The sequence below is a fragment of the Elephas maximus genome, chromosome 17, assembly GCF_024166365.1.
Source record: "Elephas maximus indicus isolate mEleMax1 chromosome 17, mEleMax1 primary haplotype, whole genome shotgun sequence".
In the NCBI taxonomy this organism is placed as follows: domain Eukaryota; kingdom Metazoa; phylum Chordata; class Mammalia; order Proboscidea; family Elephantidae; genus Elephas; species Elephas maximus.
The window spans coordinates 7,275,156-7,298,914 of record NC_064835.1 but is presented as its reverse complement, the minus strand read 5'-3'; the positions used below and the strand labels follow the sequence as shown (position 1 = coordinate 7,298,914).

Below are 23,759 nucleotides of genomic sequence, written 5' to 3'. Positions count from 1 at the left end.
TAATAGAGCATTTTCTGGGTGGAGAATTCCCTTGTCCTCCTGTCCACGGTTCATAAGAGAACAACATAAAAAGCATCTTAGAATGTCCTCTGAACAACATTGAACCAGCCAACATGTGTGCACAGCACAGTTCTCTTCAGCAAAGAATCTCCTTAGCTATACCACTTTAAAAGGCAAAGAGTTCAACATAATGACAGGTTTATTCTGATAGGGGGAAGTCGGGATTATATTTGCAACAGTACTCTATAGGTCCTGGGAACCTTCTTGGTGTGTTAATTTGTGCTCATTTCTGTGTGTGATTGAGAAGCCCCTGTATCTTGAAACGTCGGTGTTTTCTTCCTTCTGTTCATTTCTTGGGCTCCTTTTCATGCAGCGGCATGGGTTACCTTGAATTAAATTGGTTTATGGCGTGCCGTTTTCAGCAAAAACTCTGCGAAAGAAATGGTCACATAATTCAGAAAGGCTTGCCCTTGGAGTGATTTAGTCATGCTGAATGATAGCTGAGGAGGCTTATTGACTTTGAGCTCCTTTTGGAACCAGATTCAGAAAGCTGTGCACTTCTGTGGCACCTGTGAGACACTCACTTGAATAGAGCTAGTGAGAAAAGCATTTCAGTTATTGGCATTTTTCCTAATGCATTTTGTATGTGTCTATACCACAGGGAGAGATGTGTGGTTATTGTTGAAATATTATCTACATAGTTTTGCAGAAGAAGAAAAGCTGCTGTACAGCAGTAAACAGATAAAGTGTCCTAGTATATATGATGGCATGGTGTCTGTCCCTCCAAAACACCGGAGCAGGCATCTGGCTGCATTATTTGGATACCTCTGTTAGACTTACCAAATCTGTTAAAAGGACCTTGACAAGTTGGAGTTTGGTAACCATGATCTGGAAAGATATTAAAGCGCATACTAACATCCTTTTTGTTCATCTGGTTTTGACCAGGAAGCTAGGACTTGACTATTTGAATGACTATGCTATGTGGATCTAAGGGAAGAAGTCAAAATCTCAGAAGTACACAGGAGTTAATTTCTTTCTGAACAGCGAAGCTGCTATTTAAATAAAAATTTGGGTGGACAGATTTTAGTTTGTCATGTGTGAGCTATGCATGTTGCATTTGTCTAAAGGGAGCAGTTTTAAGTAGGTCTATGTGTAATACCCGTCGGCTATCAGAGCCACCTTACTTATTCCAACAGATCTCTTCTCATAAAACAGCACTGCGTGAAGTTTGGGTAATTGATTCTCCTGAGCAAGACAAATACTGGAATTCTTAATTATTCCTAGAGATGGACTTCTGTGGAAAGCTACTGCTTTTTATATTTAAAAAAACAAAAACAAAAAAAATCTGTTAATTATTCTCAGGTATTCATTAAATAATTATTGATCTACCATGTGCCAGGCCCTAGGCTAGATACTGAGGATGCCAAGAGGAAAAAAAGGCAGAATCTCTGATCCCACAGCCCACTCAGGAAGACAGATCCTGAGTGGATAATTATAATGCACAAAATCTGATTCCAACTAAAAGTGACCCTACAGAACAGAGTAGTAGAACTGCCCCATAGGGTTTCCAAGGAACAGTTGATGGATTCAAACTGCCGACCTTTTGGTTAGCAGCTGTAGATCCACTGTGCTACCAGGGCTCCATTTATAATGCATAGATACCTTAATTCAAGACATTTTCATTAAATACGAGCTAGGTGCTAGGAGGACAATAGTGAGCTTGGCTCCTGCCCTCTTGCTCCTTACAGTGATGTGGTGGAACCAGGCATTGACCAAATAATCACACATATGTATAATTATAAAGCAATATAAGTGTCATGAAGAGAAATCTATAGTGCGCTGAAATCATCCACTAAGAGCATGAAATCTGGTCAGGAAGGTCAGAGAAGCCTTCACCCAGGAAGTGTTGATTGAATTGTAACCTGAAAAAAAAAAATTTTTTTTTTAATTTAATTTTAATCATAGGATCATAGTATTTGGAAAAACCCTGAGTCCATTTTTTCCAACTTGTTGATGCATACATTTCTTCAGCTTCTCACTCATTCATCCCTTTACCTGTTCCCGTTGAACTCATAGCTACCCTCTTAGTTAGTATTGACTGAGTGCCAGACACTGCTCTAGGCCTGAGAGATCAAGAGGAAATAAACCAAGATTAGTGTGAGTTAACCAGGTTAAAAAGTGTAGGAAGAGCTTTCCAGGCAAAGGGAACAGCATGATGAGGGGAAACAAGGTGTATTCAAGGACCTGAAAGAAGGCCACTGTGGTTGGAATGCAGAGTTTTAAGAGAGGAGATTAGAGAGGTGAATAGGGGCCAGACTGTGCAGGGCCCAGCCGGCTGTGTGGAGGATGTGGGCCTTAATTCTAAGAGTAATGGGGAACCTCTGAAGGATTTTAAGTAGGTAATGAGGGGGTAACATGAACATAGTCATTGTTGGAAAAGATCATTGTGGCCACAATGTGGAGGAGCATGAGTGGATGCAGATAGTTACAGACAGTTAGGAGGTTACTGCCCTTGACTGGACAAGAGGTGGCAGTGACTTACGTAGGGGAGTGGTGAGGGAGAGGGGAAGAGAAGTGGGTGGTGCTGAGAAGTACCTAAACTAAAAAAACCCACTGCCTTCGAGTGGATTCCAACTCATAGCAACCCTATAGGACAGAGTAGAACTGCACCACAGAGTTTCCAAGGAGTACCTGGCGGATTCAAACTGCCGACCTCTTGGTCAGCAGCCATTGCACGTAGCCACTACGCCACCAGGGTTCCCGAGAAGTAATTAGGAGATAAAATCTATAAGCTTGGTGATGGGTTGGATAGGCTGTGAGGAAAAAGGATGGTCCAAGGATAAGGGAGAGGCCATGTGAGGTCGTTTCACATAGATACATCAGATAACATGCGATAAATCCTTATTTTGCTTCAAGATTAAACTTTGTATATTTGTTTATAGTAATTGTCAACTTATTTCCTAATTTCCTGGTACTTTTTTTCTGTCTTTGAAAAAGGAAATTGCAGTTCTTACCCCTCCTGCTACTTTTAATATAATTAAGGTGGTGGAAGTACTCAGTTGTGGCTCCAAAAAGGAGACCCAAGCCCTGAGGTAACATCAAAGCAAAATGTTTGCAGCAATGTCAGCAACATGTAAAGATACCATCAGAAATAAGCATTAGCTGCCTCCTACCTTCCCTGCTGAGTTTAATCCAGAAAAAATTTAAATGATTTTTCTCATATCAAAACTGAGTTAAAATACTAGGGAGTCTTTTATTCTTCATAAACTGAGGTCGGAATAATTAATTTTATCTGGAGAAGAGTATTAAATTAGCTGTCAGCTGTGCTGCATAGGTGGACAGTAACTTTGGAATGAAATGACCAAATCTCTGGTCCTGAGGTGTTCATTTTAATCTCTGCTTTCCATTCAAAAAAGACAAAACATGAAATGTGGAGATAATAGTACTAAAATTCCAAGTAATTGCTTTAGTTAGCTCAGCTCATGTTTACCCAAACCCACCATGTTTACTCATATTAATTACTGAGATGTGATAACCTCTTTGTTTTCTGCTTAGCATGATTCTGAATGCAACGGACAGAGCTCTAAATCAGGTAGGTGGTTTTCACTAAAGGCAGGGCTCCGTTGCTTTGATGTTGGCAGTTTAAGACTAATTCCCTGAGCTTGATGGGTTTATAATTCAAGATGTGATTTAACGTTGATAGAATTTATTTTTGAAATACATTGTGCGAAGAAAGGCTTTCAAAGTAAAAAATGAAGTTTTGAGGTACATCTGAAGTAAACAAAGACTGTCAGGGTCTCTAAACATCTAGCTTTAAAGATCTTTGTAGCTCTTTTGCTAGTGGCAGTGATGGGGAATGACAAAGTAAGGACAGATAATATGGGAGCTATACAGTCCTATGAATAAGCTATGTAAGTAAAGATATCAGTTTATCTCTTCCCCGTCACTCATTCAATTGACTTAATATTGCCTTCTTTTCATAATAACATTTTGTTCATTGTATTTGTAACAAGCTATGTTTCTAAAGGTTACTCTGTTGGGTATCAGTTATTTTTGATATTTAATTTGAACCATAGGATTGTAGAGTTTGGAGATAGCCTGAGTCCATTTTTTCTAACCTGCAGATGCATACATTTCTTCACCTTCTCACTCATTCATCTCATGTACACATTCGTCCCTTCAGTCAGTATTTATTGAGTGCCAGGCACTTCTCTAGGCATTGGGGATTCAGCAGGGAACAAACCAGACTAAGTCCTTGCCCATATAGCATCCTTGTTCTGGATGCTATTATCAGTACCTTGTAAAATCACATTATTATTATTTGGTAACTTCATGGCATTGTTAACTCAGTGGGGCGTAACAGACAAGTTATTTTAGTACATGGCGCTTCATGAAAATTGCTCTGAAATCTAATATACAATTCCCTGCATTTTTAAAACTTGCTGTTGTTAGTTGCCTCCTTAATATGTTGAATTCAGTTTTACTTAAAAAATGGCTTGTGATCTTTTAGATACTAATTAATATATTTTGCTTGTCATTAGTTGCTATTGAGTGGATGCCGATTCATGGCGGCCCCGAGTATGCAGAGTAGAACTGCGCTCCGTAAAGTTTTCAAGGCTGTGATGTTTCCGGAGCAGATTGCAGGTCTTAGTTTTGAGGCTCCTCTAGGTGGGTTTGAACTGCCAGCCATTTTGGTTAGCAGCCCAGTGCTTAACCATTTGCAACACCCAGGGACCCTGTATTTTGCTTAGAGACTATTAATATGGGGCCAGTTGCTTTGTCCATTCCGTGCCCAGAGAGATTGCTATGCTTTTTGAGTTCTCAAAAGATTATTTTTAAGTCTCTTCCTTGCTCTGCTTTTTATTTTCCCTCTTTTTAATTTGCTATTTTGATTCCACTATGGGCTAGAAAACAAGATAACTTAAGGTTATTAAAAGCGTATGTGGTGTTAATGGAGTGAATGGTGAAGGCCATGGTCTTCTCCCATGACTTAGTAGGAGAGGAGGTCCATGACATTGACGTGATTTAGATGCTGGTCTGTGGGCTCTCTGACACTCTGGAGAGCTGGGTTTGCCAGATACCTGGCCTCATAGATGAGACAGCACTAAATGTCCAAGACATACGGCATTCCTGTGAAATCCTTTGAAGCAATAATCCTTATTGCAGCATAGTAATGTGTTTTATAATTTTATCCTTTTTGGGTTTCTTAGTACACACACACACACACACACACACACACACACACACACACGGCTTTTTTTTTTTTTCTCCTCTAAAGCTAAACTGAGTGAAATCTTTAAAATAACATTTCTACGTTCTGTCAGTTGTTTATTAAGAATTATAACAAAGCAAGGAATAGTGAAAATGAGAATTGAGGAGCATGTAGCCAATGGCAAGGCTCCTAGACTGGATACTAGATTACATGAACACACAGCATATTGATTTGAGGAATAAGAGCTATATATAGTTCAGATTCAAGCCATGACAGATGGAGGTTCACTAACAACAAATCTGATGACTTCTAGGCACAATTCCAAACTCTTAAAAAAATTCACCAGATGCAAGGACTCTTGCCACTCTTAATAGATTCACTTTATATAAATGAGTGCCATTTATATATTTTCTCCCTTGGCCAATTATCCTGAAGGCATTGTAAAGATTATTATTATTATTATTATTCCATTTATTAGATGTACTGCCGTGTGATAGTAGGTTAGTTCTATTGGTTAAGCTGGCTGTTCTCTAAAATCAAACCCATTGCTTTGAGTTGATTCCGACTCTTGGCGACCCTGTAGAACAGAGTACAACTGCCCCCATAGTGTTTCCAAGACTGTAAATGTTTATGGAGCAAACTGCTACATCTTTCTCCTATGGAACAGCTGGTGGGTTTGAACCACCAACCTTTTGGTTAGCAGCCAAGTGCTTTAACCGCTATGCCACCAGGACTCCAACCGTTTTCTAAAGGAACCTATACATGTCTAGATACTTGAAATAAATGTCTAGATATTTTAAACTTACACAAAGGATCACAATCCACCAAGAACTATTTTCTGTTAAATTTTTGTACCCGTTTTCTTGGAATTTTTTTTTTTTTAATTCTTTCACAATAGGTAGAACACATTCATTTACTAGTTCTTTTATAGAATTTGGAAGATGCAGATATATTCCCTTTAGTCCTTAACATTACCCCCTTTAATTATACTCCAGTTCATGACAAATATATTTTCTTTTTCTTTAATTTATAATTAGCAATACCCGAATATATTCCCCTTAAAAATAGTCTTAGATAACACTAAAGTCCCTACTAGTGACTCTCTCTTCCTGGCCTACTTTCATTCCTGGTAGCTATCTTCTGTTTCCTTCTACACATTTTATCTATCGTCTGTCTGCTTGCCTGCCTGTCTCCCTGTCTACCTACCTACCTGTCCATTCGTCCATCCAATCCATCTATCTTAGTTATCTAGTGCTGCTATAACAGAAATACCACAAGTGCTTGGCTTTAAGAACTGTTATTCTCGCAGAGTTTAAGAGGCTAGAAGTCCGAATTCAGGGTGCCAGTTCCTGGGGAATACTTTCTCTCTCTATCCGTTCTGAGGGAAGGTCCTTATCATGAATCTTCCCCTGGTCTAGGAGCTTCTCAGTGCAGGGACCCTGGGTCTAAAGACGTACTCCGCTCCTGGTGCTTCTTTCTTGGTGGCATGAGGCCCCTCTTTTCTTTGCTCGATTTTCTCTTTTATATTTCAAAAGAGATTGACTGAAGATACAATCTTATCCTGTAGGTTGAGTCCGGCCTCATTCACATAACTGTCTCATTAACATCATAGAGGTTAGGATTTACAACACGTAGAATGATCATATCAGATCACAAAATGGTGGACAACCACATAATACTGGGAATCATGGCTTAGCCAACTTGACACACATTTTTGAGGGGACACAATTCAATTCATAATGCTATCTATCTGTCGATATGTAGATGTAAATATAGATACGGGTCTATATTTTATATCCCTAGAAGCTATGGTATAGCTTAAGTAGTCTCATGCCGTGCTTATCATTCCAGCTTGCTTTCTTCCCCCAGCAGTGGCCTAGAAACCTCACTATATTGTTATGTACAGATTTTGCTTGTTCCGTTTAACTATTGCATTGTATTCCATAGCATATATATATATATATATATATATATACACATACATACATTTATTTAACCATTCCCCTAATCATAGACATAAAGGTTGTTTTTGGATTTCTCCTACTGCAAACCATGCTTCAATTAAAGAGTCTTGTACATGTCTTCATATGCACATATGTGAGAGTTTCTTTAGGGCACACTCAGAGAGATGGCCTTGCTGGGCCTTAGACTATGCACATGTTCAGTCTGAATTGGTATCTTCTACACTTGGCTTGCTGGTCATTTAAAACTTGCCATCAAGAACTAGGTGATTTTTTTTTTTTTTTTTTCGAAGTGCATAGAACTGAACCAAGTGATGTTCTCCTATGGACTAAAGTAAAGATGGTTTGATTATATCCTTCTGTGATCCCGTACCGTTCCTGTCTGTGGCTTCCGTGGAGGTTCTGAACAGGTTAAGTGAAGTTTGTTAACGTACCTGTCCTTATGCTGGCTCTTGCTTTATCGATCAGATATCTTTTCCTGTTTCGTCTTAGTCTATCTCTGTAAATGGTAGGGACCCAGTTCTGCCATTCCAACTAAAATTATCCAAATTAAAAAAAAAAGCTAAAATAGGCCAAGCCATCCAAGCTGTGGAGAGACCGAGAGAGAGCAAAGGGAATGAGGGAAGGTGGGTGAAGAAAAGAGCGTCATGGGTGAAACCCAGCCTGTTGCAGCGGAAGCAGGAAAGCCCTTGTCCTGACTGAACTAGAATGAAGGGGTAGTTCTCCTGCCATAGTTGCTTCCATGCTAAACACACCTCAGGGGGACCTAGAGGCTAAACCCTTTGAACTCCTACTTCTCATAGCGCAGGGGGATAAACAAGAGGGGAAGAGATTACTTAGCAAGGTGACACTTAATGTGTGGAGAGAGAATGTAACATGAATCCCTCTTCTCCCTGCCTCTGAAAAGAGGGGCCCACATTTTGGGTGCCATTGAAACTATGGAAATCAAAGGATTTGTCTAGAAGAGCTGAGAGTCAGAATCTAACCTCATGCCTTGATCCTCCTTCTAATTGGATTAGTTTTCCTTCAGCTTTACACAGTGTATGAGAAAGACTCTTTCAACTCCTTTGGCAAGTTGAGGTGATATAACATTTTTTTCTAGCATCCACTAATCGTGCTGGATAAAATGAAAATATTCCTGAAGCTCAAAAGAAAATTCATGTTTGGGAGATGCCTAGTGCTGGTTGCTAAGATTTATTTTCCTTTTAAAATGTCAGTATCTGTTGCTTTTCCTGCAGGTAGCCCTCCTGCCTCCTTGTCGCCTGAGTCCTTCAGTATCTTAGGTCGGGTGGCATCTGTTCCCGCAGAGCTTTCCTATTCTCCAGCAGAAAGCTGGTTTGTTTGGCTGACAGATGGGGTTCCTGCTTTGGCCTAGATGCGCCTAGTTAAAGGGTTTCTGTTTGAAGCCTGCAGGTGAAGCCCAACTCTTCACAGACCCCTGCTTACAAAGTTCCCTTCATGGCCACGTAAACCAGTAAGGAAGTTTTTAATTGACATTGTCTACTGTTAAGAGGGCATAGTGTGGACATCTTTTGAGAGGGTTTGCTTTATGTGAAGTGTCAGGCTGTCCGGATGTTCACTGGATAATGCAGTAGGTTTGCTTTAGGGGAGGTGAGGTGCATGTCATCATAGCTTGTCTTTTAGAATCTCTGCACATAGAAATCCCCTTAGAAGCACCAGTCCCCCAAACCTATGTTGCAATCTAAACCAAGCTTAAACAGTTTGAGTGATAATGCCATTGCCGCTGAGTCGATATGGTTAAAATAACTGTATTTAATGCCCAAAGCACATCAAATTTGGGTGAAGAGGATGCATTCTGCATAACGCTGAGAGCTGTCTCATTATGGTGTGGTTACCTAGCAACAAGTGGAAACTATGAAAACGAGGTGCTTATCTGTTGTTGAAGTGGGTGCAATGAAACTTATTACAGTAGCCTGTTTTGCTTGGCACGCTATTAAAATCACAGCTAATGCGGAAGGAACTTGAGCCTGTTCCCATTTGATAGAAAAGCAACGTGGAATGCAGCTCCTGGAAAATGCCAATACTTTGGCCAGGAAAATAGAAACTTGAGGCCTCCTAGGACACCCAACACTGAGATGCTTGGATTTGATTTATATTATCAAAGATTTATTAATAATAAAGGAGCAGACCGAATCTTTAATGGTGACTTAGGACCTAAGAGCTGATAATTTAGATTAAAAAAAAAAAATTATAGTTTCACCTATAATAATAGCTTGGCACAGTTTTGCTTCTCATAGCCAAATGGTATTTAACTGTTTGCTGAGCTTATGGATGAATTCTGGCCACAGCCTTCTTAAGTTTATTTTATGTAACTATGATGCATTGCCACGATTCTTAAAGGTTCTGTTTTTATGTAGTCACTTTAGCACAAGCTGCAAATCTTTTGTGCTCTATACTGGTATGCATTTTGATGGAAATAGACATGGTTCTCGGCTTTAGTGATATCACTGAGTTTTGCTGTTGTTTGTTTTCCTTGTTGTAGAAAAGTGTGGTTTACTACAGGAATGTCCTACCACTTTGTTGTGTGTAGTTCAGGGAGCTTCATATTGAAGTCTTATTTCACATATACGAGAGAAAAAAAATCAAACTGAGAATCCCTTCCAAGGTATCATGGGTATTGTCTCCTGGGTGACCTGTGGTCCTAACATGGTTTAGCACCAGTTATATCAGAAATGAAGAAAAGTCCAAGTACTTTCTGTGCTCGTCAAACATCTGTGATGACACACAGAAATCTGGCGTAGAGGACCCAGCTCTGTTCATTGTATTCTGACATTACTTCTGGGGCTTTGGAATGTGTTTATGTGTAGCAGATGGAGCTATTAGTTAGCTGTGCTATCTTGAAGAATTGCTTTCCCAGGTAATCAGCTCTGCTCATTTAGGATGTCATTTCCCCACCTCGCTTTGTCAGCCCAAGAAGCAGGAATGATTAATTGTTGTGACTGGACAGTGCACTAGAATAACTCTCTAAGGGGATCCATCCTCTGGTGCTCCAATACAGCAGGGTGTTTGGAGTGCCTTGATGCAAAGCAAACAAGATGGGAATGATGACCAGGATGCTTCCTGAAACTTACCTGTCAGTGTATAGAGTTGCTGTGGCAACCTGAAGATTTGCAATTCATGGGAAGAGTAGAGCGAGACAAAACCTTAAGTCGTGGCTGTCATTACAGTGGAATGGGTGCCACCAACACCTGGCAACCTCTATTACTTCAACTTGTTTATTTTCATGCTTGGAAGAATAAAATGCATAAAAGATTAATATGCATAGTAAACCTTTTGGTAAAATATATGTGTTCTGCATTTCTGATGAGTAAAACTTCAGGAGTTTCCCTCTACTTAAATCAGTGTTAGTTGATAGTGTTCAAAATGAGGTTGCCATCATACTCTTGACAGAAAAAGAACCGTGATGCAAGGAGAAAGAGAACATACTATGTTCTCTTTCATATTAAGCAAAAGGGGTTGATGGCTGTGTATTTTTCAAATTGTTGTCCCTCCTGGATATGCTCATGATGTATTAAACTAAGTTATGTGCCCTCCCTCCTGTTCATAACGCTCTCCCTCACCTTGCGTAGCAGCAAGAGAATAAAGTTGAGGATTTCCTTAGACCTTGAATGGAAGTTTTGTGCACCACCATCACTGGTTAAGTGATGAGCGTTTTAAGTCCATGCAGGTGCAAGTACAATCCATACAGATGAGCACGAAAGCACACAGTTGAGCATTTTCTTGCCAAGGAGGGGGGCCTACTGTGGTTTCTAAATCTGGCCACATCATATATGCATATTCTGTAATCTCATCATTTAAAGGAAACCCTGGTGACATAGGGGTTAAGAGCTGCGGCTGCTAACCAGAAGATTCAGCAGTTTGAATCCACCAGGTGCTCCTTGGAAACTCTATGAGGCAGTTCCGCTCTGTCCTATAGGGTCATTATGAGTCTGAATCAACTCGATGGCAATGGATTTGTTGTTGTTGTTGTTGTTGTTGTTTTCTTGGAATGGCGATGTAGGATATTTAGCTTCGGACTATTTTTACAGCGTCCTCAGGTGTTCACTTGAATGGTGGAGGTTGATGATGACATCAATCAAAAAGTATTTAAGTTTTACCCAGTTGTCTCTGCTGTATTAAAAATGCATAAACACTAAAAAGAAAAAAAAAAAAAAAACTCCCAGTATTTTCTCAGTTTATATTTTAGTGTGTTTAATATCTTGTTTTCTTTTTTTTACTGTAGAAGAAAACGCTTTTGCAAGAATGTGTTTTTTAAAACAGTCAAACCAAACTTTGCTTGGGGTTTTCTGGAGTGCAGAATCTTTTGAAAATCTTCTGTTTCCGAATGTCAGAAAAATGTATGGTTGCAATAAAGCCATAGCAGTCAGTTTCCTGACAGGTGCATTAAGTCTAGAGTTCAATCTAAAGGGCTGATGTGTTAAAACACATTAAATATTTAATATTAAACATCAGCTTATAGTTTTCCTCTCATCTTTCTGAAGGGCAAAGTGAACTATCCATGCTGCTTTAGGGAGCTGTAGTTGTAAAAGGGCCTATTCAGTTTAAACCAGGATCCGGAAATCAAGGTTATGGCTAAGAGGATGAGAAAACAAATAGATGTGATCAGTTTCTACAACTGACTTGATAGCTTAGTTGTCATGTTGTCCCTGTTGAGATGGAAAAGCTTTTTGATTGGTATGTTGCAGCTCACCGCTGCACTGGGCGTTTCTTCAAACCCGGTATAGTGTTGTAATGGGAGACCATCTTCTTAAAGATGGAGCCTTTTATTTTTGTGGCTTTCCGGGGAGTTGTAATGCCTGCATGCTTTTCCTTTTAATCAGGTGTTTGAGAGCTGTGGCTATGGGTCAAACAAGCATATTCACACCTGATTTTTACTTTTTCCAGCAGCTTGAGTGTTATGTTTAAATGGGAAACTGCCCTGAATAAGTCCCGTTTGAGGAAATAGCTTGCCTGAGAGCAGCGTTTTCCAGCATTTGCTGGGTTCGAGAGAAGACACTGACACCTATAATTTGTAACCCAGTTAAGATTGTTTACTTTGCCTGGACACACTTGTGGACAAGGGAAAACCTGCTTATCTTACATTTAGCTGTGTAATTTTACTTGTATGCCCAGATGTCCTTTAATTTATTTTCTAAGGAACTAATGACAGTTGCAAGATTTTCAAGTTAATTGCCAGATTTTAGTAAGGATTCCCATGAATGGGCTGGAAGAATACCCTTAGGGCATGAGTCTGTATGTGGATATGTGACAAAGCACTAATTTTGATTTTAAATAATCATTGTACAGAAATATTTAAGATGGGGATCTATCAAGCCTTATGTGTTGAGACATGATCCCTTTTGTTTCTGGCAGGCCTCATGCAACAAATCTTCATTCTTTTAAGTGATCTCTGAAGCTGTCAAGTTCATTTGAGTGAACCGCGCTTGAGGGAAACATGTACAATTTTCTCTGGCAATGGCATGCTGCTGATGACATATTTTTAGAATTAGCTTTTTCTCTCCCCCACCCTTCTAGAAACTGAACTTTTATTTAAGCTGCCTGCTGTTAACATTGGAAAGAAAGTTTCCTGTGCCAATGTTTGCCCAAGTGAAAGAAAATGTTTGCATTTTGTATGCAGTGTTCATAAACTTGATGAGTCTAACAGTTTGGCACCGCTGGTGAGCACGTCTGTTTTGAGTCCTGAAGGGCAGGCAGAAATAGTATATGAAGTACTGCTGTTACTGTAAAAAGGTGTGGCTGGGACGCTCTGCTTTGAGATTTGAGGTCAGGAATTCCGAATTCACTTTTCCAAGTGCTATGAGTGTCAGTACTCAGGACCGAGATCTCCAGTTTTGTCAAGTATCTGCGAGGAAAGGAATCATTTCTTTGTTCATTCACTGGGTGAAGGTCAGCTGGGGTCCTGAATCGATTTGATTTCTCCAGGCAGAAAATTGTGTTTAGCCACTTGACCCCCTCGTTTCGTGGTTATGATTTTAGTTATGGAAATCCTGCCAAAGGTTTTCAAAGGTGCATTGTGGTCTTTAAACCCTTTGCTGGCACCACCAAATTAAATATCTGTAACATGTTATAGACACATTTTTTAAAAAATCATTGCTGTTTGATTTAACATAAGTCAAATTGTGTGTGCGCGCACGCGTGTGTAATGCAGAGGTAAAGGACAAGGAATTAAGAAAAAAAGATCCTTCTCAAGTGCATCATTTGCATAGAAAATGTGCCATTGGATGATAAAGAGTATGAAGCCAGGAGAGAATTAAATTATAAGTGTGTGGCAAATGACCTAGACAAGGATCCAAGCAAGCATGATTTGTTCCAAGAACGCATGTAAGACGATTTAGGGGAGACGCACTTTTCTTTGGCCCCCATCCTACAACAGCATCGAATCAGGTAAATGTAAGTGCTTTGGCTTTGCTCACCATCAGTAAGCCAAGAGGAACGCGGCACGGTTCATTAAGATTTACGGCTCAAATGTAAACAATTCAGGACCCACAAACAATAATTAAAAAAACCAACTGTGGTTGTCAGAGTCAGGTCCTCTGGGCCTCTTTGCAGGGGGACCTCTCTGGTTTTGGCTGGAGACCTGTCCATCTGGGTCCAGATGGTTGTTAAGAGGTTTTTAATGACCTTTTCTATTGCTGGTGAATGTGTCTTTGGACACCATCGTAACCAATGGATGAGGAGGGTGGAAACAGCAGGATGGTGGCAGCTGAGGAATTAAATATCCTGAATTTGTTAGACATCTGCAGAAACATGCAATTTGTCAGACAGGAAATTGTAAACAAAACAGACCGAGTCAATTATCAATACACCTGTGACACCCCGAGATGCCAGATCTAGCCGTATAATGGCTACTTTTAAAGTCCATACCCTCTGAGCAACCTGTTGAATATTCCAAAGGAGTGCCAGGGGCTATTGGATGTCTCCTTTGCCCATGAGGCCAGAGGCTGGCTCACAGCTTTCAACCAAGAGAGGAGCCAAGAGGATGCTCAGAATCATTCGGAGGAAGTCAAGTCCAAGTTTTCTGCTGTCATTTGTCTCCTTGCTTTTGTGGTGATCTCCTGTGTGGCAATTGGAATGTCTTTCCTTGTTACATTATATCCATGCTAAACCCTAAGTCAGTGGTTCTTAACCAGTTGTGTGGATGAGAGGAGATTAAGGAGTTGAGAAACTTAGAAAGTACACCTCTACAGGGAATTTCCCCTGGAGAGCCTAATTCAGTAGTTGTGGTGTGGAATCCTGGGCATGTACATTTTTTAAAAAGTTCCCCAGATAATTCTCATACACGCACCTGGTTGAGAAATATTCTCATGAGTGTCTTGAGATAATGCTGAGGGGTGTGAGATTCTGGACCGGGTCATGGGATCTCTCACACTGAATTCGTTGGTCAAGAAAATAAGCACATTATGCAGATAACAAAATATATCATATATACCATTCAGGAGTTGGGCACATTCGAGATGAAAATGGCTAAGTGAAAAAAAAAAAAAAAAAATGTTCCCCTTGACTAATCTCTAGAAGAGCCAACTGACTGACTTTTGGTTTGGCTGCAAGCCACTTCCTGATTCCAGCATCTGTTCCCAGCTTTGGATCTTCCCATTTAAGGTCCATTCTGCCATCATGTTCACCCAGTTTAACTAATCAAATTATTGAATCTCAGGGGCTCATTTTCAGGTTCATGGTCAAAGATTTCTTAATTCCCTAGAGTATTTAGTTAATTTCCTACTTTAAAAGACCAGATGGGGTATTGGTTTTATGAACTTGACAACATGGCTTTCATTAACTGAAGATTTTTACAAACTGGAAATACCTGATGATTGTAACCTGTAAAAATTACTTTGAGTAATTTGAGTTTAAAAATTCAAAAGCAATACAGCAAAACTTGCAAAAACTGAAACCTGTGTAAGCAGAAACTTGCCAGAGAAGGAAAACTCAAATATTTTCCAATAAAATGAGCGATAGAATAGTGGTAAGACTGTACCCTGTCAAAGGCTGAAAACTAGCAAAAAACAAGGCAGTCCTGTCAGGTTCTGGCTCTCACAGCTTTCATTGTATGTCTATTTATGGAATGTTTCTTAAAGATAGGGAGTGGACATGAGAGGGAACCCCCAACAAAGTTTCTTTTACCAGAGGATTTGGGAAAGACGGAGAAGGGTAAAAATGTTGCCTAACGTTACTTGTATGTGTCAGAGTAGGAGGAATTAAAGACTAATGTGAAAGGGAGAGTGGGTAGGAGATCAGATCAAAGGGGCAGTCTATGAGGGAAGAGGCAAATGGTTGAAAATCATTTAGGAACTGGAGAAAGACAGAATGTGTATACTGGTGAACAGTATGAGGACAGAAGGAAAGGGGAAGGGAATTCTAAGTGTAAAACTTCAAAGGGGTCTGGGAAGTTTAATAGGTTGTCAATAGCAGAACACAGCACAATTAGAGTACCATTTTGTTTTTTGTTACTACGTTTACATTTTCACTGCTTAGCGAGCCTGTTTCTTGGCTTCAAAAGAATCTTCATTGTGCATTCACTTATAGGACCCAGTTGGCAATGCAGGCTCCTTTCCTTCCCTTCTGTAATATTTGTATTCTAAATTATGATTTAATGGGTTCCTGAATCTTTTATCTTTAGTAGATTATGATGTTGTATAGTTTATGTAAATATTTGCCTTAAGGTGCTCTAAGTACTCGTTCCTGTAAAGTTTCATGTTTGAACTGTTCTATGGCAGTTGCTCTGTTTAAATTAAGCCCTAATCTCTTCAGCCCTATCGTCAAGGCCTCACTCTTGGCTTGGGTTTAATGGTGATAGAATTTCGTTGGTTGTTTAATGAGCTGTATTTAATTTAATTTTTCAGGTAGTGATAAACATTGGGGTTTGGGGTATAGGCTTTTTGACATTAATATGTATAAACAGTGTTTTCAATAGGGACAATTTATATTGGTACACTGAATGCACTTTGCAGTAGAATTTTTTTTTTTTTTTTAAGTATATAACATGGAAGAATATTTCTCATTCAGATTCTGCTGTGGACCTTAGCTGAGGCAAACCCCCAAAGGCTCATGCTTTCCTGAGGCTAACAGAATGTTTTGGAAGCCTGGAAGGGTAGTAGTTTGATATTTATCTCTCAGCTCTCATGTACTGTAGGATTTTTCTAAATATAGCTATCTTGACTGTAGATAGATCACATGAAGCAGTAGACTAGTGGACTGACCCTTCTTGTTAAGGGTAATAATCTAAGCCACTTGAGTCTTCCACTGTCCTGTGTCCCCGGATTATATTATTAAAGATGTTTCATTTTCTTCTGTGGTTTATCAAAATACACAGAGCATGACTACTGAGCCGCAAGTGACCTTTGCCTTCCAGGTTGGGTAAGGCAAATGTTTTTCTCTTAGTCTCTTCATAAGATCTTACTTTGTTGAAGACTTTTTTTTTTTTTTTTAAATAATGCGAAAAGTAGGCAAGGAGGAACAGCAAATTTTTCTTCATGTCAAGTATGATTCCTTTACGACTCATCATCTTGCTTCTTGCCCACTTCCTGAATTAGGTGTCAATGGTTCAGACCATGATTGGCAGTTAGCAGTTGCCTCTAGTCAGCTCAGACTCACGGCAGCCCCGTGTGTGTCACAGTAGAATTGTGCTCCATAGGGTTTCCAGTGGCTGATTTTTTTTGGAAGTAGATAACCAGGGCTTCCTTCTAAGGAGTCTCTGGGTGGACTCAAACCTCCATCCTTTCAGTTAGCAGCTGAAGACATTAACTGTTCACAACACCCAGGGACTCCATTTCTTCTGTAACTGGTGATAAAGTGACCCTATGAACACATAAAACCAGAACTAGTTACTATCAGGTCTATTCCAAATCATGGTGATCCCATGTATCAGAGTAAAACTGTGCTCCATAAGGTTTTCAATGGCTGATTTTTGGGAAGTAGATCACCTTTCTTCCAAAGTGCCTCTGGGTAAACTGGAACCTTCAACCTTTCAGTTAGCAGCCAAGTACGTTAACCATTTATACCACTCAGAGACTCTATAATTTGGAGCAGGTAAGTATAAATACAGTGTTTTTTCATGACAGGTGTTCTCTGCTTTAAGAAGACTTGGCGCGCTAAAACCCGAGGTATGGTATCGGGGTGATGAAGTTACTTCAGCACGGTAATGAATCACTTTGTAAAGATTCACCACAAGTTCCTATAAACAGTGAGCTCCCTTAGTCATATAATGCATGATTCAATTAAAATGTTTTGATTTGCATTTAACTTTTTAGGAATTGACTGTCAAGGTGATGTAACAGTTTAATGAGCTACTGGGGGAAATTTCGTAGTCTCCAGCCAGCCAGTTTTCAAGTCAATTGAAATATATTTTCCCCTGGATGGTTAAAGAAAGACATCCATTGAACTACATTTTCTCTTAAATTTCTTCCTCCACTGAGGTTCTATAGGGAGCTCTGGTGGCGCAATGGTTAAAGCACTTGGCTGCTATCCCAAATCCAACAGCTACCCTGCGAGAAAGATGTGGCTGTCTGCTTCTGTAAAGATATACGGTCTTGGAAACCCTATGGGGCAGTGTTACTCTGTCATATAGGGTCACTGGGTCAGAATCGACTCGACGGCAGTGGGTTTGGTTTGGTTTGGTGTGTTTCTATAAACATGCTGACACTTACATAGGTAATATTTTTAAATCTCTGTTTGTATTGAAAAATGCCTATCTCAAAAGCCACTCAGTTCATTAAAAATACTTTTGCTGTATTATTTTAGAAACATTTTTTTCCCCTTCTCATCTTTACTGTCACATTAAACTGAGTGCTCTGTGGCTGATAAGATTCAACCTATACAATAATTATTTGAATAGTTCAAAAAAGTCATAATATTATATAGAATATATTCTTATTTTACTTGTTTACAACCTGGTCACAGCTTGTTGCTTGCCTGAGGTTTTAAACTGTGAGTACAAAATCTACCAGTTTTTTTTTTTTTTTCTGGGTTTGTCTCTAACCCTTCTAATTAACCTGCATGACGGGGATCGGTGGCTACAGTCTCTGACAGGAGACTCAACAAGTTAGTGCTGTGCCTGCCTGTTGAATCTGAAAATAAGCCATCCATGTTCGCGCGGGACAGACTGCTAGCACTCCACAACACCAGATGAATTTAAATAGTGTGGTGTGCTTTATCTATGGTTGTTGGTTCTAACTGTCTCTGCTGCTTAAATACTGATAAGGAGAGTCTACAAGAATACTAGATGTGATTTGTGTACTTGAGTTTACTGTTACCCAGCAGATTTATTCATTCCATGTTTATAGTCTGAACAGTTCGCTTCATATCAGGGTTTAGTGATTCTGATGGGCAAAAATAGAAATATATTGTTTCATATTTTTTCACTTTGGAGATTTAATACAGGAAAGCGACGGACAATTGGCCAAAGATGCACAGCTTTGAATATGATTCTTGCTTTTCACAAAAATGTGTCTTTGATTATCTCTTCATAAATGCATGACCTGGAGCTAAAATTTTCTGTCAGTGTCTCCAGTGAAGTTGTATATTAATGGTTTGACTTGGCATTATCAGTAGAAGAGCTATGCTACTACAGGACTTAAACTGCATGCCAAACAGGCATGTGGTACAGTAAATAATAATAAATGGAGACCCTTTGCAAGCCTCATATTGCCTTCTCACCACTGTGTTTGGGGGGCTCCTTTTATGTGATCACAAAAGGAGTAGGATGAAACAGATATAGTGAGGAGGATATAAGGGATCTCCACCCTGAGATCACTCTGGCCTATCTTTCTTTAATGCAGCTTCTTCCATGAAGCCTACCCTGATTATCCCCCTTGTAATCAAACTCTTTCTTAGAATTTCCATTGTTCCTTATTTTCACAACTCTTATGTTACTAATTTGCTTTGCAGGGTAATTTTTTTGGATAATCTTTTCTTATAACCTTTGCCAACTCATAACTGAAGCCAACTTCAAAACAGATATCTTTTTTAGTTGTTAGCTACTTCCCACAGCATCTAACAGATGTAACAAGTAGATGCTCCATCAGTATTTAATATATGAGTGACTTGAATGCTTCGTGAAATTAACTATCATCTCATTCATGGTGAGGGAAGATGATGAGTGTAATAATAACCAGCCTTTGGTTAGTCACTTACAGATTAAAAATTGCTTTTCCATGAGTTATCTCATTTGCTGTTCCTAGAGAGAGCTGTCCTGCACTGAAGAAGGGAGACTTTGCCTACATGCTTCCTGATCCTGATCCTGAGTTGTAGCCTGTTCCTTAATAAACCACTTAACTGTAAGCATGGTCTGTGAGTTCTGTGTATGGCCACTCCAACGGATTATCAAACCCAGAAGAGAAGTAGAGGGTGCCACTGGAGGTACGGCTAGTGTCAGAATTGATAAAACGTTTGGGGGTGGAGGTATGTCTGACCTCCACTTCATAGGGATCAGCCTTGGGCTGATCTCGATTTACATTGTCGTTAGTTGTTTATTGCCAGTCCAGTTGGTTCCAACTCATAGTGACCCTATAGGACACAGTAGAACTGCCCCATAGGTTTCCTAGTGGATTTGAACTGCCAACTTTTGGTTAGCCACTATGCCACCAGGGCTCCTGATTCATATTATCATCCCTGAAGTCTGACAGGTTCAGAAGCTACTACTAGCACCATTTTACAGGGGATAATGACAGGCATACCTCCATTCTCCAAACTTTTTACCAATTTTGATACCAGCTCTCCCCTCCATGGCACTCTCTACTTCTCTGCTGGGTTTGATAATTTGTCGCAATGGCCACAAAGAACTCACAGACCATACTTATAGTTAAGTGGTTTATTAAGGAAGTAACCAGGGTACAACTTGGGGTCAGGATCAACAGTCTACAACTCAGGATCAAGAAACATGCAGGCAGTCTGGAAGGCTCCTCTGAAGAGGAGAACATGGCCCTCCCTTCTTCATGCAGGACAGCTCTTTCAGCTCCTCTTGACTGTGCGAGCAAGCAGACCCTTCTCTCTGATGTACATGCCCCCTCTCAGTTGTGCAGGCCTCCTCGTAGCCCCCTCAGGACAGGCTTCCTCTCAGCCCCTCCAGGATATACCTCCTTTTGGCTATGTACACCTCCTGTCAGCCCTGTAGACTTCTCTGCCTTCAGCCTCCCTGCCATGGGCCTCTTCACTGCTAACTGACACAGCTCGTAGCCAGCATAGCAGTTTTGTTCAGCTCTCTTAGCTGCATTCCTAGCAACGTGTTTCTGCCATCATCACCAGCTCTGCCGCAGAGCCCCTTCCTGGCCTTTTGCTGTTTTCACTGTTACAGCCCTTGACTGTGTTATCGCTGTTTTAGGTTCTTTGCCTCCTCTCTCTCTGCTTCTCTCTTCTTGCTTCTCTTGCCTTTTCTCCTTTCCTGCTTCTTTCTTCCTTCTTCTGTTTGTCAATCTCTATGAGGTTGGTGGCATATAAAAGCAAATTCCTGGTCAATTTCAAGGCATGGCCCTCCCACCAGGGCCACAAACTGACCAATTCCCCCTCGGTAGGTTACAGACATTTCATTTGTATAGTAGGCTATAGTTACCTTATTTTTTTTTAATAGCACTGGGAGGTAGAAAATATTCCATTTTCAGGGTGACAGCTGTCTGAGACAGGTTAAGTAAGAGATTTGCCCAAAGTTGGTACAGCTGCTTACTTTATGCTTCAGTTGGGATTTGAACCCAGTTTTTCAGACTCAGCCTTGCCCCTCATTAGTCCACTCTGCTAGAAAATCTTCTAGTTCTTCCTTATCCTAGTCTGAGTTGTGAGTTCCTTTTAAAATGCAGATCGTGTACAAGAGATCCTCTTTATTAGAGGACAGTTGATGCCTGGAAAAGGTCACCAAAGAATACACTTAAAGGGACCAGACTTTCATAGTAAATAGAGATCAGGAGATTTGATTGGGCTTTATTGTGGAGAATTGACACTAAAAATTAGGTATATTACGTTATGTTAAACCACACTTAAGCTGTAATCATAACTCTGTGCTAATTTGTAGAAGGAGCAAACAAAGTATTGTTTTCCAGCGTAATTTTTCTGACAGAGCCAGATGACAGAATGCCACATCATTCCCTGCACGTTAAGTGCCTAGCCTGCCTTCATCCTCGTAGGTGTCCCCCTCCTGCTTGGTACTTGGTCTCGCTTTGCCAGGTGCTCATTGGTTAGTGATTTTGCATGGGATTCATACAGTCTTCAGCGTCACTTTTATTGATTTCTTGAAATCCTGCATCTTTGGTGAGTGTGGCAATTTTATATTGCAGTCTGTTTTCTTTGTATGTGCGTTGTAGAGTCTTCCAGAGACCTTTAAGGCGTATAATTCTATGGTTCCGGATAGACTCAAATGTTAATTTTGTGGGGATTAGTTTTATGAGTGGTCAGTGTGTGATGACTTTGCCTCCTTACTAACTGTGGAGACTCAAATGATGAATATTAAGATAACTAGGACTCCCTCAACTAATGGAAAATTTGTGCAATTAAATATAATAACAATGTCCTTCTTTACATAGTAAAAAAAAAAAATAGGAGTGGTTTTTTTTTTTTTGGTTGTTGTTGTTTTATTTTTTCTGTTCCCAAATCACATACTTTCATGAAAATAAAAGTCCATCGAGTTAATATAATTGAGATCAGAAAAAATAAGCAAATGGTTTTAGGAAAGGGCTTCATTGTTAATGTAGCATTTCTGTCACTTAATATATTAATAATTACATGCTCTGTGTGTGTGTGTGTGTGTATATATATATATATATGGAAATCCTGGTGGCATAGTGGTTGAGAGCTACGGCTGCTAACCAAAAGATCGGCCATTCAAATCCACCAGGCGCTCCTTGGAAACCCTACGGGGCAGTTCTACTCTGTCCTATATGGTCGCTATGAGTCGGGACCGACTCGATGGCAGTGGGTTTGGTTTTTGGTTTGATGTGTGTGTGCGTATATATATTTAAGTGGTATTTACATAAAAGGAATTTTTTACAGAAGGAAATTCTTCATATGTGTGTGAGTACAATATCATAAGACCAATAGTCGGAAAACAGTTTGAGGCTAATTTTAATCTAGTGGTTAAGGACTAAATTCTTGAGCCAGACTGCCAGGGATCTTATCCCACCTCTACCATTTATTAGCTGTGTGGTCATGTTCAAATTATGTAATCCTTCTGTGTCACAGTTTCTCCGCCGGAATAATGGGGAGACTTCTAGTACCTTCCTCACAGAGTTGCTGTGAGAATTAAATGTGTTAACATACGCAAAGTGTCGAGAACAGTGCCTGGCACATAGCAAGCCCTCCATAAGTGTTAGAGGTTATTGTGATCATTACTTAATAATATTATTAATATTATAGGGTTTTGCAGAAGGAGGGCCAAAGAAAACTGCTTTGAGTTGGAATAAGAACTTTAGGGCCATCTTTTGTTAGCAGCTAAGTAATAATCTTATAAATATTTTTCAAATAAGCAATTAAAAAAAGCGAAATTTGCTCTAGAATGATATATGAAAGCTCACAATACTTTTGAGCAAACATTTTTAGATCTTCTAAACATTTAAATGTTTTCAATATTGGTTGATGCCCATCCTCTCTCCCCTTTCACGTCTCTCTATTCTCTACCCCTCTCCTGGGTAAATAAACTAGGCATTTCTTTAGGTTTTTACCAAGAAACCTTAAAGTGACTAATTTAATGGCTGAATGAAATGGTAGTTTTTAATTTATTTTCTAATATGTAAATACAGTGTAAGTTCAGCGGGAATTTATCTTTCATTTGATTACTTCGAGTTTTAAGCGTGATGGTGACAGATGAACAGTAATTGAGGTGTGAATGAAATTTTGGAAAAGATAAATGATAGCATTTCTTGTGGAAAATCTGTACCTGGCTGTTGATTAGCTGTATTTAATGAACAAGGGCCCTTGCTACTTGTGAAATACCTATGGATTTTGGCTGATCCAGGATATGTTTGTTAATGGTAAATTATGTCGTCAAAGTAGGGACCTCAGTAGATTGATAACCAGGTTGCTTTTGTAACTCCAGTGAAGTAGTCATTGTGTCAGTGACATAGACATCTTATGAATCATTCTCTCTCAGGGAAAGAGAGAAGCAAAGTCTTGCTGCTCAAATTTGTCTTGCACAAGGCCCTCTGCTTTAGAATCAGTTAGAAGACTGCATTGTTTGCCCTCATATAGGCATGGAATTGGGAACTACTTTTTAAAAACAGATTCAGTCTAAATAAAAAGCAGCTTCAATATTAATATTTTTAATTGCTAAGGTCTGCTTCATAAAAGTGTTTATATGCTTTCCCACATTAACTTGATTTAGTTGTGGGCAAAAAAAAAAAAAAAAGGCATGTATTGCCAAGAGTGAAAACCAGAATATTTCTGGAATTTATGTTAAAAATATCTTGAAGTCCGTCACTTAGAATTTAATAAAAAAGAAGAGTTTGTTTTTAGTCTGCTAAAGAGATGCTTCATAAAAATAAGAAAACAATTAAAATAAAAAATAAAATAAAAACAATTAAAATAGAGAGCCCTAATTTCAGTCTTATTTTTTTGAGTTCACACCATTTACTATGTTTTAATTGACTTTG

General features: G+C 39.5%; 1 protein-coding gene across 4 annotated transcripts in view; it reads left to right on the top strand.

Annotated features, from left to right (window-relative positions):
* The window catches only part of CADM1 (cell adhesion molecule 1), a 384,950-nt gene that overhangs the window by 87,208 nt on the left and 273,983 nt on the right, over positions 1-23,759 (top strand). The window lies entirely within an intron of this gene.